Source organism: Passer domesticus, chromosome 4 (assembly GCF_036417665.1).
Source record: "Passer domesticus isolate bPasDom1 chromosome 4, bPasDom1.hap1, whole genome shotgun sequence".
NCBI classification, from domain to species: domain Eukaryota; kingdom Metazoa; phylum Chordata; class Aves; order Passeriformes; family Passeridae; genus Passer; species Passer domesticus.
The window spans coordinates 71,284,332-71,301,992 of record NC_087477.1 but is presented as its reverse complement, the minus strand read 5'-3'; the positions used below and the strand labels follow the sequence as shown (position 1 = coordinate 71,301,992).

The following is a 17,661-nucleotide window of genomic DNA, read 5'->3' as shown; positions in this document are numbered from 1 at the left end:
TCACCATCCCATAGCATATTTTAACCTCCAGTGTTAGTGTTATTCTTTCTTGCCTAGAAAAGGTCTATCCTATATCCAAACACAAAAAAATGTTTCAGTACAGACCATTTTCCCAGCTTGATTGTTTTATTCTGGATTCTTTCACTGTACCCTTCTTAACTGATCCATAAAACACAAGAAATGAAACATAACTAAAATGTTGGAACAGACTCGTATTCTTGCAAACACTGCTGCACAATCTTGTTTGTAGGTGGTTTTAGGAGCAAAACATTGCTGCAGAATTCTTTGCTTGTAAGGCTGAGCACTACCCAGTGTGCTCCCCAAAGCAGTGTTAACAACATGGTATCCCAGTGCTAATTTTAATGACCCAACACAGTTGTGAATGCTACAAAACATGTGAGGAGCTCATGGCCCAAAGCTGTACAGCCACAGCCATATGTGTCCTATCATAAGAAACAGGAAGGAAAAACTGGATTTGGAGTTTTCCCACTCACATCAGGAATGTCAGACTGCCAGCAAGGATCCCACACTCCTGCAGATTCCAGGTTCCCCAGCACAGGTAGTCTGCTTCATGTCCCTTCAGAAGGCTGCAAAACAGCAGCTGCATTATCAGGTTTTGTACCTATTTAGATAAGTTTACCCCTGCTGCCTAAATTGGAAAAGCAAATATACTCTTTATTTTCAGGGAAGGTCATAAGGTTTATGCAAAAGACTAAGGAAAACTTTTAAGGAGCCTTAAAACAGAAGATACTTACATAGAGAAACAACCAGAAAGTTGTAATTGACTCTTCCTTGCTCTGCAGTCTTAGGGATTGGCAACATGTGCTCCTTTGCATTCTAGCTTTGAACAAGGAAGCATTTAGATGCAAACCTCACTATAACTTAGATTTACTATAAACCTTGGAGATTATTACAGAGTCTCTATTTTTCTAGTAAATAATTTAAAAGTAACATTGTAAAAAAATGAAAATATTCATTTAGAAAATTGGAATTGCACTGCTTATAGCACTTATTTGATGGCATAGTTCATAGGGGGAACAATAATCCAACAATGTAAAATTGGATTAATTAAAGTTCTACTATATACAGCTAAAGCACATTATCCCATCAGCTAAGAGTCAGCATTTTTCTCAACATTTACAATAAGCTTCATTATTTTATACCTAATTGAATGCCTGTCATCAACTTTTCAACAAAGTTAAGCGTGGTAACAATATTAATTGTACAGAGCAGCAGAGAGTACCATGAAGTGTGGTCCAACAGCTAAAAATATGGGTTTTCTAAGTCATCATAAGCTGAATACTTATAAAAGGAAGAGCATTTAAAGTGTTTAGGGCCAGGGTGGATGGGACTGAGCAACTTGGTCTAATGGAAGATGCCCCTTCCCAAAGTAGGGGGTTTGGAATTAGATCACCCCCTAGGTCCCTTCCAACCCAAACCATTCTGAGATTCCATGATTCAACTTTCATGCTTATGGACACATTTCTTCATATCTGAGTCCCTAAATACAGTCATTACAGACAGAGTGAGTGCAGATATATCAATATATGGATATTTTAGCCTGTATGTTAACAACTGCAAAGCTGAAATGTCACAACCACACCAGGGTGGGTGCATGTGCAGGACTTGACAGACCTCTGAGCCCTGTGGTAGCATAAAAAGATAAATATTAGAATCAAAGTGAAGATAAAATTTCTATTTTATAAGATTTTCAGTAAATTCCCTTCCTGATTGCTCAGAAAGTCCTACAAATTAAAACAAAATGCATAAATAAAATACTTTAAAAATTTATTATGGTCACAGCATTAAAAATAAGTAATTTTATTCTTTTTAATTATGACTATTCAGATATAGTCTATGTATACTAATTAAAAGAGAAATAAAATAACTTCAATGTAAAATCATGAAGTATTATTGCTCAAGAACTGTTGAAATGGTACATTTCAGTATTTTCAAACTTTCAAAATTTCATTTTACTTTGGCAAATATATATTAATGTGAATTAGCAATTTAATTTAAACTTAGTAAGTAGTCCCCCAAAAAAGTTGCATTTTTTTCAATGTACCTTTTTTTTTGAAGAGGAGATGTTTTCATATTAAGTATAATTTTTTTCATATCCATTGCCTTTCACAATTATTAATAAAGGTATACATTTTAAATTAAATATCTTTCTACCAAAGTGAACCTTTTTCTGAAAATCATATCCTCATGTCCAGAACATCTAGAATATTTGCCAAAATAATATATTTTAATGAAAATAATTATGGGTGAAAAAGACAGCTTTTATTTGAAAACAAAAATTAAAATTGCTTTATACATTATTATCAAATTATGGATCAGCAATAAATTAAACAATAGGAATGTAGTATTGATTTTTGTATGCATGTGATGAAAGGACATGCAAAAGTCTCCACCTGGAATTCCTAACATGTACTTTGGGGTAAGCATTAAGTCACCAGGTGATTATTACGCATCAGGAAGCCAACATAAGAATCACAGAGTGAAAAAAATGGATATTTTCTGTTATTTTCTGGCAGTATAATGTACAATTATATTATAATAACATATTATATTATTATAATATAATTTATGATATTATAAAGCCAATACTCTGACTCTAGACTGGATTTCCCTGATGTTTAGATCTGTCTATAATTCATTTACAGGGAAGTGCCATCACCCTATGAGGTCAAATGGGCCTCACCACAAAAAAGAAGGGAACTGTAATGCTGGAGGCTGCTGCTCAAGATGGGATCAGTAACTTGGAGCAATAACTGCCTATAAGATCAGGACACAGACATTCCTCAAGCTAAAAAAAATGTAAAGTTGTTTACTGAAAGTGTAACAAAATATTTTGATGCTGAAGTACAAGTACAGTTAATCCAAAGACCACTGAGAAATTGCAGTGGGCTCTGGAATCCAACTTTAAAACTCAAGTGGAGCCCAAGTTACTTCTTGCACATCTCCTCTCATTCAGTTTGACAGGTCACTGCACTAAGCTGTGCCCTGTGTTTTGCTTGTGCTGCTTTAGACTGAGCAAGGCTCACCTTTGACAGCTGCAGAGGGTGTGATGGAGCTCAGCAAAGTTGTCAGAGCTTTCTTCAAAGCTCTGCCTTGCTGGTGATGGGCTCTCCCATGACACAGCACAGCTTCTCCTTCACAGTCTCAGTGCTATTCTGTACCTCTTGCTGCTGGATCTCTGCTTCATGTCTCAATCCACAAATTCAATAGCTTTGGAAGGGAACTCCCAGTTGAAAAAGAAGAATTTGGAAATATTCTTGCTTTGCCTGGAGAACAGGAAAATGCACTCAGGGCCAAAACACAGTCTGACATGATGCATCAAACAGAAAATGGGCAAGAAGTGCTCGTGTTCGTATTTAATTGGAAACATCCAACAAGCAGAGGTTATTATTTTTCTTTTTATTTTTCTTTTTTTTTTAAGTTACTATTTAGGGTATAAAATGAAATATAGTGAAATTACAAATTTTAGTTAATGACTCACAAAAATTTCCTTACCAGATCACTTTTACAAGTATTTTTGGACACATTGCTGAATGATCAGTAACAGGCAGAATTTTCCTAGTATGAGCTAAAATTCTCTCAAAGAACAACTGCAATAAGGATTAAAGTCATATTTTCAGCACAAGTGGCTGCTTTTAATGACTTTTCCATCATATGAAAACCAATCTACAACCAGATGTTGTTTGGTATTCTGAATACCTGTTGAAATTTATCCCTTCACACAAGTGAAACAGAGAACTCAACCAAGTAAACCTCAAAACAATATAGAAGTTGGAAAATGACTCCTGGTACCTCTGGACTCTGTATACTAACTACAAAAAGAATAAAAAAAATCTGTAGCTTTTCTGAACCTTCTCAGCAGAAACCTCTGTGTTTAGTCCTAGTCTTAGTCCTAGATTCTGTGTCTGTTGTATTAGTCAGGGTTTCCAAGCCACAGGATGCAGGTCCTTCAGAGGAGGATACTGCTCACACAGCTGCACTCTTCCTGAGCTCATTCATGTGCATGCAGTGCAGAGCCAAGAGAAGATGCCATTGCCAGTACCAAAGCAGCCCCAGTACAGTGTGAAATTGAGGTGAAACTCATGAGGAACCACAGGCCACAATTTCAGCTGCAAAAAGCTGGGGAAACAAGTGCTGGTGCTAACACTGCTGTTCTCACTGTGCAGCATCCTCTTCCCTAGCCCTGGCAGGCCATTCCATGCCTTTATCACTCCTTCCATTGTGCCAGCATGAGAGTTTGTACAGCTGAACAATGACTCAGAGTGGGGAACTGATCCAACTGAAAATTGATTTTTAATTTTTTTTTCCTTTTTTTTTTTTCTGGCAGTGTTACTCCTACCCTTTCTCAACTCTGGTTCACTGTGTGGTCACAAGAAAAGTTGTTCCAGCAAAAGTAAGGGCTCAGCAAAAAGAAGCAAGTTCCACTGTACTGGAAGTGCTGGATTTTATTAAGTGAAAATGATCCTATGGAGCTCTAGAAGACTACTCCCAGCTACAAAACGAAATTGCTGTATGGTGCATGGCAAGTTGCTCCAAGTCTCTCTCTTCTCAATTTCAGTCTATTTAAATGATATATTCTTCAAAGCAGAAATGTTTTGTTTATTATGTAATCATGTAATTAATTCCTAGTCTATGTTGGGGAACTGGCATAATAGAAAGAAATAAAAATAATGATTTCTAAAGGAAGAAGCAGTTTACCTTCAAGGGACTCATATTAGCTAATGGAAGTGTACACCTCCTGCACTTCGGTCCTATATTAAAAACTGCAGACATGATATTCTGTTTATCAGTGAGATCAAATTTTATTATGGAGTCAAGATACTCACAGGAAAGATATCTACCTAATAAAGGAATTTGCATTATATACAAACTCTTTAAAGATAACATTATATTTGGCACTTGAAATGTTAGGAAAAAAAAACAGGCTTTTTTTTTTCTTGTTCATAAGATAAAATAATCTAAACTTTTTTCTGCATTTTAACTGTTTAGGCTACCTGGGTATATATTTAACCATAAATTACTAAAATTATTACTAAAAGTTTGATGTTATCTGGGGAAAGGAAAAGGGAGATATAAATTTCAGATTATTTTTATAACCTTTATATTGGTGTATCAGAGCAGTGTGAATTTTTTATACCTGAGACAAGGAAGAAGACAAAGAAGATTTAACAACGGGTTTCTAGGACCTCTCAAGGATCCTCTTTGGCATTTCATCACCTTAGAGAGTTCAGTAGGGCTGTTAGTGCTCGAGGCTTCACTTCCGCACCAAGACTTTTCCCCTTTGCTACCAACAAGGCTGATGGATAAACATTGTTATAGTTGTCAATATTCCTCTTGAAAATGCACAAGGTTGCCCACTCCAGATTTTTCTCTGTACTTTTCTGGTTCTTGGTGTACGTTTCACAAAGATGAGGATCTCTGCATATTAGCAGTGGTTACCCTGAGGACAGAGACACAGTTCAGCCAGCATCTCTACCCTCACAACTACTGATGGAGATAAGCAGGGATGGCATCAGTAGGAAACAGCACTGTAGGACCAAGGACTCATGGCTGCTCTCTCACTGACTTAAATTAGCAGTAACAGTGCTGAGTGTGATGTAAATTCCATAAGCAAAAACAGATTCCTTACTTCAGGGACCATGTAGGCTATACTTCTCATCCTATACTCAAGCGCTGATGGTTCTTAAAAATCATTTTTACTTTGCTAGTGTCCCAGTAGGAGTTTAAGAAGTCAGTTGCAGCCAATTGTACTTTCTGCTTTCTCTCTAAAGGGGATAAAGCTTTCAAACTATTTGAATAAACTGTGATTACATCTTCATTTGTCAGTAATGGGATTACCACGCTGATAAAAGAGACTTCAGACAAACATACATGTTTAAGATTGGTGTAAATTACCCAAGAGGGTCGGGAAAATCCTTTGGGCTCCTTAGGGCCCATCCCTCCCTCTTTGAAAGCTAGCTGGCACCAAGAGTCCTGAATAGCTGGGACCAGCTGACCATTCCCTGCTGGGGGTTGTGCCTGTTTTCCTGTGCACATGCTCACTGAACTGGAAAATACAATTATTCACATCCAAGTTCACAGTTAATTTTTTGACTATAGTTAACAAGCTAAAAATTTTTCAACTAATTGATTTTATCTCTAGATGAAGAAGATGTCATAAATCTCGGTCAGCTAATAATGATTGTGAGATAAAGGCAACCTGAGAAAAATATAAGCACTGTTGTTGCTAAATGCTGATGGACTCCATGGTGAGATAATCTTTTTAACATGGTGACCCATCCCACATACAAAATGTTTACCCAAAGATCCATTTGTGAAAGAGAACAAATGGGAAATCTGAAAGCAAGCAGGAAAGATATGAGTGAGAAATGAAACGCAGATTCAAATCCTGTTAGGGCTAAAGAAAAAGAAAGGCTGGAAAATAATCCTACTTTGAGTCTCTATAATGAGTTGCGTATTACAATACAGAGGGACTGCTCAGGAGGATTCTAAACTCTGTAGAGAGCAAGCACAGAGATTAGTTAACTCTGTAGTTGTCTTCAACTTTATGAGGTCTTGATTCTGCCATCCATATACCTTTTCAGTGGGTTTTACTTGTATTGGCACCATTGGGATTCCTTGTTCTGCTAAATGTACAGGCTGCAAAGCTGAGTGTTTATATTGGAAACTGAGAAATATAATTTGAGTATGTGGCTTAATCTAATGGGAAATAACTTCACTGAATTACATCAGAATTACATATGCAAAACTCAGGGAAAAAAGAAAAAGAATGAAAAAGTATGGTTTGGAGAATTGCTATATATAATACACAGCTTTGAGCAGCTGGCCAAAAAACATAATGTTGTATGATTGGCCAAGGATTCTCTAATGACACTTTTTACATCTGACATATTTTCTTGAATACAATATACTTCTTCATGGGAATTTATTGAAGTAGTCAAAATTTCCTACTACAATGAAGAAAAACTTCTGTTTTCCTGCTATTACGTTGCAGGATATAATGTAACAAGCTTCTGATTAAGTTGCAGTATTTAAGGAATGTTTCATTCAGGAGAAAAGAAAGTCTGTAAGAATTTTTTTTTTCTTAAAGTTTCAGAGTGTTCTGGAGAATGGATTTCCATTACTTTGATTGCATTCAAAAGCAGAATGGATTTCTAGGTTAAGAAACTAAATGTCTAAGAACGAAAGCTAGGTTTTGCTGATTAGGAAAAGTTTATCCTCTTTATGAAGGCTTTCAAAGATTGCACCAGATACATGCATAAGAAACAGAAGCAGTGACTCGCCATAGTTTTAACCATGTTGCTGCTAAACATTCTTCCTTCACAATAAGTGAAGTGATTGACTTTCAGGTGCCTTATTTTCAACCCTGATAGACGAATCTGTATTTTAAGGAAAAAGGGAGGGTTGATACTATGATGGTCCCCATGTTATTATTCAGGAAAAATAAAGCCATCATTCCAAGATGCAAAAGAACCTAAATAAATGAAAACTTTGTGACAAAGATCCCACTACCTATCAAGGCAGGATTCAACAACCATCTAGAATAAATAATGAGAAGAAGCATGACTAAAATAAACTTTTCTGTCTCTCCTGACAACCTCCTTAGTTGCCAATGACCACTTTCCCTCTGATCCTGACAGAAGAAGCAAATCAAGGTTTGCTGTTCCATGTGTTCTGTGCATAAACGATGCTATGGAAGAAGCATGTGCAATACTGAGATGGGGCTGAGCTGCCACCAGAGCTGATCATTAGCAGTGTAATAAAGTTGCATATGACACGTGGGAAGAGAAGAAGAATTCAAAGGGAGAGACAAAATGCTCAGAATGTAATGCTAAACATATTTACAGCTATAAAGAAACCATCTGTACAGATGTGTGAGGATGGTGTAGATGAGAAGATTACAATTGTGAGCTTCCTCTGGTTGATTTCAGAAGATGAAAAGACAAAATTTCAGAGAAAGCAGAACAACAAGGTTTTCTGAAATGTGAAAGATGAAAAGTTGAAGTCAAGAATGGCTTTCCAGAAAGGAAATTAAATTCCAGTTGGCATCCATTTTTATAGTGACAACAATAACATAGTAGTCATTATCTGTGACCAAAAAAAAAAAAAAAGAGAGAGAGAAAATAAAAGAAAACCACTTAGCATTCTGAAAAGCATTAAGTGACAAGTTTTAACATATTATCTTTAAATGGACACACAGCCTAAGTATAGATGAAAAGTGATTGAGAATATCGGTGAAAGTAATGGACAAAGCCAAATTTTTGAGTATTTGCCACAATAAGGGTAGTAGAAAACCATCATATAAGAGGATGAAGATGTGAAATCAAAAAGTTGAGAGAAAGCAAAAGAGAGCTCTGTCAAGTGGTACAAAAAATAAACCACCTAATTAAGGAAAAACAACAATATAGCAGGAGACAGAAGAGTGGAAAGGAATAAACAAGAGAGTTAGTCATAACAGAAGAAAGTAGTGAGTCTGACAAAAGTAACAGAAGGACATTGCCAATGGCTCAGTAAGAAGTTGAGAGACAGTGAGTTGGTAGGGAAGTTATTGAGAGCATGTTCAGTAACCAACAAGCTAAGCTTTAAAACAAGGCAATATAGCTGTTGAAAGGATTTCCAGGCAACAGGAGCAGTGAGCTAATGAGAGTCAGTAGGTAAATGAAGAAGAGAGGCTTCTGGAACAGTGACATTTAGAGCTCAAGAGTTTTCAAATTGTGCCAGAACTTGTGGGTGCCAGTGGTGATCCAAAGTCTGATGTGAATAGAGGGAGTCCTCCTTCCCCAAACCTTCTCACTCATGGTGCCAATACTACCTGATGTCTGCCTTTGATTCTAAGCACTAAAATTGGTCAAAAATCTCAACAAGATCTCATTCTTTTCCCTTTCCTCACCCCGTTTCTAATCTATTCTGTAACGAGAGAAGCCCAAGTAATGATGTGTCTGATGTTCTCTGAATGCAGAAAATGCAAGTTCCAAAATCAGGACCCATCTGCCCAGAGTGTCCTTCCATTACATACATGCCATTTATACAAATTTATATATTTATATTTTTCCCCTTTCTGTTGCACACTTCTTTTCCTACTAACAGTGGAACCATATCCTTCTGAATATTTCAACAATCACTTGGAGAGAGGATTAACCAGGTTTTTAAAGCTAGTAATTCAAGGCAGAGTTTTATGGGAGTCATTAATCATAAACCATCATGGTATCATTTTAGAAGAGACACCAAGAACATCAACTACAGAGAGAAGTTTTTTTATGTATCTATGCCATGGCCTGAGTTTCATATATGTTGAACATCCATCAGCTTCTTAATAAATGTAATAACTTAAATAAATTATTACAAACTGCCAAAAATTCAAGTCTTTTGGAAATTCTATCCTAAGGAGTAATCTAAGAGAGTTAAAAGTCCAAGACTCATGGTTTTCAATTAGATTTATATTGCTATTTCCCTTGTGTATGTTTAGAAATCCTATTCACAGAAACTTTGATTAAAAAAATTTGGTCATGATTCTCAAATGTATTTCTAAGTTCTTGTGATTTCAAAGGAAGCTAAGCACAAAAAACTTTGGAGGATTAGGTTCTCGGTATGTAAGAGCAGCCCAAGTCAAAGTTACTCCAGGCTTTACTGGAAAAACACAGACTTTAAAACTTGAGAGCTGATAAACATCACAGCAAGCAGTAGCAGCATACTTTGTATGATGCTGCACTGAATGACCAGACACTGTAACAGCTGCAATTTCTTGGCAATTTCAAATTGCAATATTGAAGCATCAAACACAACATCCATTGTGGAGAGTTATATATCGAAAAGGTAGTAAAGACTTTATGGAACACACAAGCTGGGAACAACTGCACATTTCCTATCCAAAAGTGGAAGGATATCTTACAAAGCACTTTTGAATGTGAATTGGAAATGGCAGCTATGGCCACTCAATCAAGGGCAGTAACATAATCTCTGCTTTTTCATTCAATTATTTCTCACAGTCTAAAGGATTTCTCAGACTTCAATTCTCTGTGGGGAGTGAAATTCTGTCCCTGAAGATGTAAAACCCAGAATCCAATTCCTTACTTTCTTAAACATGTTTTCAGTGACTTCTATTAAAACTGTCTGGATGATCCCCGTTATTACAATCTGAAAGAATAGCACTAAATTTTCCCTATTTAAAAATCATGGAACTAAAGTGGAGGGATGCTAAGTTAGGTGTCTCATGTCATAAACGAGGAGTCTGTATCCAAGACTCTAAATCCAAGATAAGTACTCTTATCCTGAGGGATTTAAGTCTTCTCTGCAAGAGCAAGTTATATGAAAGCAGCATGCATGTCTCCCACCAGCAGTTTGGACATACATCCCCTAAACAGCCCACATGTCTCTGATTTTATTGCAGGACTGTTTATACCATCACTAAGCCACTACAAAGTTTTACTTTTGCACATCAGGCCAACACCTCTCATCTGACCATGGATGCCTTCCTAGGGTGATCAAATGCAAACTGAATGATCTCTGTCACTTGGGCACTTTTCAGCCCACATGAACACTTTTCAGCCCACATGAACACTGCTGCTGCAAAGATTACTGTGTGATTATTTGGTCCAGCACACAGAGGCATAGCTGCAGTTTGTCAGATTATCATCGTTCTTGAGGGTAGGATACAGTCATGAAGAACTGTGCTGAAAAGAAAATGTTTTTAACAATTAATCACTCGGCTAAGGAAAAAAGACAATAAGGAATTAGGCTGTTGAATGGTTATCTCTGCCCTAATAATTTTGAATTCTCAACAAATAATTTTGCAGAACTCAGATGTAAACATCAATTTTTTTGTTAATAAGTTTGTCATCACAAAGACCATGACTGGAAAATCCTCAAGTGAAGTGACTTTCCAGTTTGAATCAGACAACATCCTTGTCATTGGATGTTAGGGGCAGAGGAAGAGATGGTCAGAAAGAAGGTTTCAGAGTGAGAGAATGTAGTCATACTTTAAAAACCTATGCAGACTTCTCTTACAGAAAAACAAAACATCCCCAACATAAGACAGTCACCAACCTAGTTAGAGAAGAGAAAAAGAGTGACATTCTGTATTGCTGTACAACTGGCATGTAGCCAAGAATTTTTTTGAGAGTTTGTTAAAATATATAGATTTTAGTCTATTAGGTTTCTTTTGTCCCCTGATTATGCATTCCATGTCACTGGATTTTTTCTCATCTGTAAACATCAAGGTCACCCTGAGGACAAGGCTGTATGGTCTATAAGATGTAAATTTTCTTTGGCTGAGAGAATACTTGTGGCTGGGCCATGTGATACTGCCTTTTCCTTTTATTTGGAAACTTTCAGATTAGAGAGCAATGACCTTAAAAACTCACACAATACTCTGCAAAATTGTCCATCTGTCTATCAATCATTCAATTCCCTCCACAGCCCACTGTGGTGATTATGAAAGGGACAGTAGTCCCTGGGGTGACCTTCAAGAAAGAGTTTCAAAATAAGTATTTTCATAGGATATTTGATAGGAATCAGTATGATTTTTTCTAAAATGTTCTTCTTCAATTATGACAAAATTTCTCTAGAAAGGTTCTGCTTCTTTATAATCTATCCTCACAACTGTAAATGCTCAAGTACTGTACGTACATGGCTACATGAGTGGGTTGACATTTCTAACCCCATTAAATATGAACCTATGTATTTCCTTGGAAGCATGTCAAGGTCTGTATGATGAAAGGCAGATCCAGATCCACAAACTATTTATACAAGGACAAGCTGAACAACTGTGGTCAAATAAAATATAAAGAAAATATCACAGCTAGAAATCATTTCTGAGAACTAAATCATGGAACTGAAAGAAAGTTGAAATGTTTTGGTTTTATTGACCAGTTTCATAATGTGGAATGTTTCAACACACTTCTAAAACTGACCCTTCACAACGGGGTAGAACACACTGCTTTACATGTTTTGGATCTAGGTTGGCTTTATGTTTCCAAATATGCTTTCCCAACCTCATATGATTCCCTGTTGTAAAACATAATGCTAGTGGAAGGAAAAAGACAAATAGATTATGAATCAGAGTTCACATTTTGAACATTGAGTAATGGTGATTAAACTTATCTAGACTCAGTCACTGCCTGAAGAAATAGTATTTCAAATGCCATTCAAACTTCTTTTGGTAAAAGTTAGTGTAAAGACTACTACTTTTAAACTGCAAGGGTAAACACAGACTTTAGAATTTAGTAAAGGTTCACCTGAAACTAATCAGGCATCTGCAGATCTGATCACTTCAGATGCATTGACTGGGCTTTGGATGCCTTCTTGGACACTCTGTACAAATTGATACCACTAACTTTCTTGCACAAAGCAACCAAATTGCTACATAATACCCAAAACCTAGCATTTCTTACTTACCTGCAATTTGGTAGACACAGAAAGTTACCTTTATGAAATTTAGAGTGCCAAATTCCATCACTTAACACAGCTGAAGACATTCATTAAACTGTTCTTTAGAAGCAAGGAGGTAAAACTACTGTTATTTGTACATTAAGCATAAACACAGATCAAAAGGCAATGCAAAGATGTTTGTAAGTGTGTTAGTGGGAGAAATAACATTAATATGTATATACATTGAAAGGTGTGAGACTCCCAGATTGGCCAGTGAAGGTGGGAGAAAAGGCAAGAAAAATATATCAGATGTAACCACAGAAGCAGTGCAAAAATATGAGAGTACTTTTTGCCAGAGGCTAGATTAGAGATGTTTGGAGCTATCTGTGAAGAATTTGTCTCCTCTGTGATTTCTTCTGTGCTTAGGGAAACAGGATTTTGTATATTGTAAATGAGCAGGATTGCATCAGATACACTAAAGTCAATTATCTCTCCTCCTAATGAAAAGAGTTCATAAACATAACAGTCTAACTATTCTGTTCAAAAAACAGTAATAATACTGATATTAACTTGATGCTATGTTGATTCGTCCTTCAGGAGAGGAATTACAAATAATGGCATGTGACGGATGAATTAAAAACAATAGGGACAAAATGGTGTCTGTATGTTACACTAGAAGTTTGATAACATATAAACAACCTGCCTTCTGATTTTCAGTTTATTGTGTTTTGTTTTGTTGTTTTTTGTGGTTTATATTTTTTTGTGTTTTTTTTTTTTTTTTTAATGTGAATTTCCACAGCATTTAAATCTTGTCACATGAGGAAGTTAAATGAAGCTTGTGATTTCAGCAAATGACTGCTTGGGTTTTCTCCCTGCACAGAAGTAAATTTTTGCTAATCTTTGAACCAGTGTAACTGAGCTGAGCACAGCTGTGGAAACTTGACAACTATAAGGAGAGTAGAAGGGATTTTCCACTGGCTGGGGTGGTCTGCTACTGATATCACTGATGATCACAGGATTGGAGTTTGTGTCTCCCAAAGAAGAAGATAGTGATGCATTGTTTGTATTTCTACAGAGACACTCTGCAGTTCACCAAGATCACAGGCCTGCAGTGATAAACAAGATTCTATCAACTTGAGGTAAGAGGCAATCTTCATGCTCACCACAGAAACTGCTGTTCTCTAGAGCTAGGATTTAATACTTGGAAGAAGGAAAAAGCCATAGATTAACCACTAAATGGAATATGTTGCTGCTCATAAAACTCTATATGTCAACATAATTGTTTCACCTGCAAATAAGTAATAGAGTAGTTTTTTAATAGTTATGTACATAACTGCTAATCATAACCACAGAGTTCCACAGTTTGGAACTCAACACTCTCTTGGCTGGACCTCAACAGAGCCTCAAATTTAAGTTTCTTGGAGACATTTTTAATGCTCAAAGGCACTTTTTGTAACAATAGTTTCAGAAGACAATAAAAGTAGAATGATTACCATTCTAAGGTAATATATTTATACATATGCTCACAGTCCCAACCTTACTTGTGACCATTAATTTTAGTAAATATTTTTTAAAAACAAAACTATGCCTCTCACAGCTGATTAATATGTTCATTGATAATAAGTAAACACGCAAGTAGACCCCCACTAGACAAATAGTAACTGCAGACATCCAATACTGTTATTCTCGTAATTTAAATGAGACCCTCCAGAGAAATTCAGCTGCTTTCCAAGACTTGGATCTTGGAAATTCTGTTGAACTTATCAGGTTTCTTAAAAGATGGTGCCAGGTAAAACACAAGTCATATGTTTGACATCAGTTTGTGTTGTAAAATTTACTTTAGAATCATTGAATAAATACCAATGAGAAAGGTGAGCTGCCAGGTGGTGATGGGCTCCACGGTGCTGCACAAGACCTGCCAGAAGGCAAGGTCACTACTTGACATCCTATAAGTGAAGGTAACAAGGTCAAAATCTGTAACAAAAATGAAAAAAAAAAAAAATTCATGCCATGTACTTGAACTGCACTGTGGTTATTAGGAACCCTTTTTTCATCACTAATTATGTTAGAGAGTTTATCAAATATCTAGTCATAATATTAGAGTGAGTAAATTATTGATGTAGCAACAAGATAAAGAGGCTAAAATATTTAACACCTGCTCCTAATAAATCTCTGGAATGTCACATTCAAAGGACTGGTAGAACAGAATGAAGTCTCTATTTCACTTTGCAAACAGAGTTTGGAGGAAAAGGCAACATGGGGAAAGATTATACTTTAATTCTCATGGTCATGTCTGCATAATTATGTTCAGACCACAGTTCCCAACAATTTTACATTCTGAAATTCTGAAGACATGCATCTGAAATGTATAGTTGTCCCAAAATTAAAAAAAAAAGTCCCAAAATTTCAAATTAAACAGCAAGAACATTGAGAAAGAGTTTTTCAACAGGACTCTGAATTATTGAGGCTCTGTGAATATCTGTTGCAAAGCCTTCATTTAAAATGCAGGTAGGTGTTGTCAGGTAGATAGTTAGGGGCTGTTACCTATGGGAATTAACACTTTTAGCATTATTTTAATTCTTCAGTGGAGTTAAAAAACTATTCACAAATAAAATTAGATATCAAGGAAGGAGATTAGTGGCACCCTACAGCTAATACCAGTAGAAAATAATGCATTTGGTATCAAAATTCTCAACTCACTTTAAGCAGGAAGTGTATGAGCTAGGTATTTTAGCATTTGAAATACATCTATCACCACAATTCCCCATGAACTAATTCAAAACGTCGATGCTTGAGAGGTACCTGTGGCTTGTGGCTGAAAGGCCGGATATTTTTGGGCACACCTGTTTAAACTCATCGAAAATGAGGCAACTCTGAAAACTGTGAATCTGCTTCAGAGCTGTGGTGAACCTAATTAATAGACCTGAGAAATAGAAGGCTTAAAGATCACTCTTCCTTTAATAGCTTTGTTTTTCTTTATTGAATTGTACAGATTCATAAAGGAGCGCAGTCAGAGTTGGGCTGGTAGCTTAGGCTCATCAAGTGATGGTCAAGTACCATGGGGTTTGGAAGAATGCTTCCAGCAGGTCATGGGAGAGGATCCTAGCCCTCTACCCTGGTAAGGCTCATATGGGGCTGCTGTGTCCACTTCTGAGCTCCTCAGCACAAAAGACATGGAGCTCCTGCAGCAGGTCCAGGGGAGAGTGGCAAAGAGGATTAGACAATCTCTTTAGGTTGAGAGAAGATCTCTTTAGGTTGAGAAACATGACTAGGACATTTCTCTTGAGAGGAAAGGCAGAGGGAGCTGTGTCTGTTTGGCCTTGAGAAAAGACAGCTTCATCAAGAAGAGATCTTAGGAATGAACCTCCTGGACACAATCCTGTGCCATGTGCCTCGGGTGACCCTGCCTGAGCAGGGTGTTTGGACCAGATGGTCCACTGTGCTCCCTTCCAGCCTGACCCATCTGGTGATTCTGTGGGGATGACTGTACACTGGACAGATTGTCCAGAGACTGGGTGCAGTCTCCCCCACTGGAGATATTCACAAGCTGTCTGGACACTATCAGGTTAGGTTTAAAGTGGATACTAGAAAGAAATTCTTCACTGTGAGTGTGGTGAGGCACTGGCACCTGTTGCCCAAGGACATTGTGGATGCCCCATCCCTGGAATTGTTGAAGACCAGGTTGGACGGGGCTTTAAACAATCTGGTCTAGTGGAAGGTGCTCCTGCCTGTGGCATGGGGAGGATGATATTCAAGGTGCCTTCCAAATGAAAGCATTCTGTGATTCTAGGATTCCAGAATCACATGCCCTTTAGCTCAGACACTTGAGACATGATGCAATGTAGCTGTTATTGATAAGAAACAAATCAGCAGAAAAGTGGGGCCAAGGATAGCTGAAGCACATGATAAGACAAGCAACTATCCTTCTCTAAACAAAATTTCTTGGCCAATATGAAATGTTTCTACAAATAGATCATGTCAGAAAATAATTTGTCCATAACACTTGATATTATAAAAGTTTTCTCTAGCTCTGTCTTGTGCAGACATCTAAGGAATTAAATTCCTTTCCCACAAGCAATCTGTCTACATTATGATTTCCAGCACAATGGCCAGATAGATATAGAGAAGAAAGAGGAGTTAAAAAATTATTCAGATTTGTCCTGCCTCCTAAACAAAAAAATATTAGGAAAATGCTCCTGCAAAGGAGTAGTAAGAGATTGTGGTCCTTGATTCCTCTTCTACTGTAATAATGACCACAGTAATCACAGTTTGGTGCATGGGAGACAGGGAGGGTTGCAGGGAGGAACAACCTTTCGTGCATAAAACTTTTCTGGCAGGAATAGTCTAACCTACAATACTTACCTGGCAGAGAATCAGAAACAAACTGATATTGAGTTAGCTTCTTCTTAGCTTTGATTACTGACTTCTCACAAATGACAAATTTTGATGGAAATTACGGGTTTACCACAGTCTTGAGAAGATGCTGCTTCAGGGTTTATTTGTGTGGTAAACCATGAGAAAGTGGTGCAGGTAGGGATGGTGTTAAGGCTCCAGTTCATCACCACACCCAGGTGAAGCTCAAAGGAAGAGACAGGTATAATCTCTACTGGAGGCACTGAGAATTCCTGCATTTTGAAGTTTAAGGGTGAAGGTGAACCTTTATAAGCAGGCCATACACTCTCAAGCAAAGGGTGTCTAACCCCAAACTTTTCTTCAAGGATTTTCCACAAGAAAAATATTTGTTTGCTAAGGGATTGTTTTGTTGTAGAAAGATGGCAGCTATTTCAAAAGTTTGGTCAACCCTACTGAAAATGCAGAATATCTGCCTTTGTGCACATCTGCATTTGGCTGGGCAGCCTGTGGTGCTGCTGACCAAGTGGGTGGAGCATTGGACCACGACTTGCAGAGGTGGTAGCTTCAAAGCTTTACCTTGCCACAGTAGCAATATTAGCCACATTAGCAATATTAGCCACATTAGCAGTATTAGCCACTTTAGCAGTATTAGCCACACTAGCAATATTAGCCACTTTAGTACCTAAGTCGGTAATGATTTTCCCCAGAAAAGCTATTTTCTTTCTAACTTTATGTTACACTGCTTTCAGCCAGCAGGCTAACTCAGCAAAATCTGTGTGAAGGCAAATGAAGAAGAAGACAGGGGCAGTGTCCTGTCCCTGCAACAGGCCTCAGTGCAGGGAAAAAAACCTGGCTCTGTCACTTTCATCCATCATATTCCATTACATTCCCCTACAGCACTGTATTGAAATGAGGAGATAC

General features: G+C 37.3%; 1 long non-coding RNA gene across 10 annotated transcripts in view; it reads right to left on the bottom strand.

Annotated features, from left to right (window-relative positions):
* Positions 1–17,661, bottom strand: part of LOC135299518 (uncharacterized) — a 41,646-nt gene that overhangs the window by 20,512 nt on the left and 3,473 nt on the right. For 8 of the 10 annotated variants that reach the window (XR_010361488.1, XR_010361487.1, XR_010361491.1 and 5 more), the window contains 3 exons: positions 14,248–14,361; positions 756–3,287; positions 495–587 (listed from right to left, as the gene is read on the bottom strand). This is a non-coding gene — a long non-coding RNA (uncharacterized LOC135299518). The remainder of the gene's footprint in view (positions 1–494; positions 588–755; positions 3,288–14,247; positions 14,362–17,661) is intronic. The other 2 variants (XR_010361494.1, XR_010361496.1) reach the window with 2 other exon arrangements.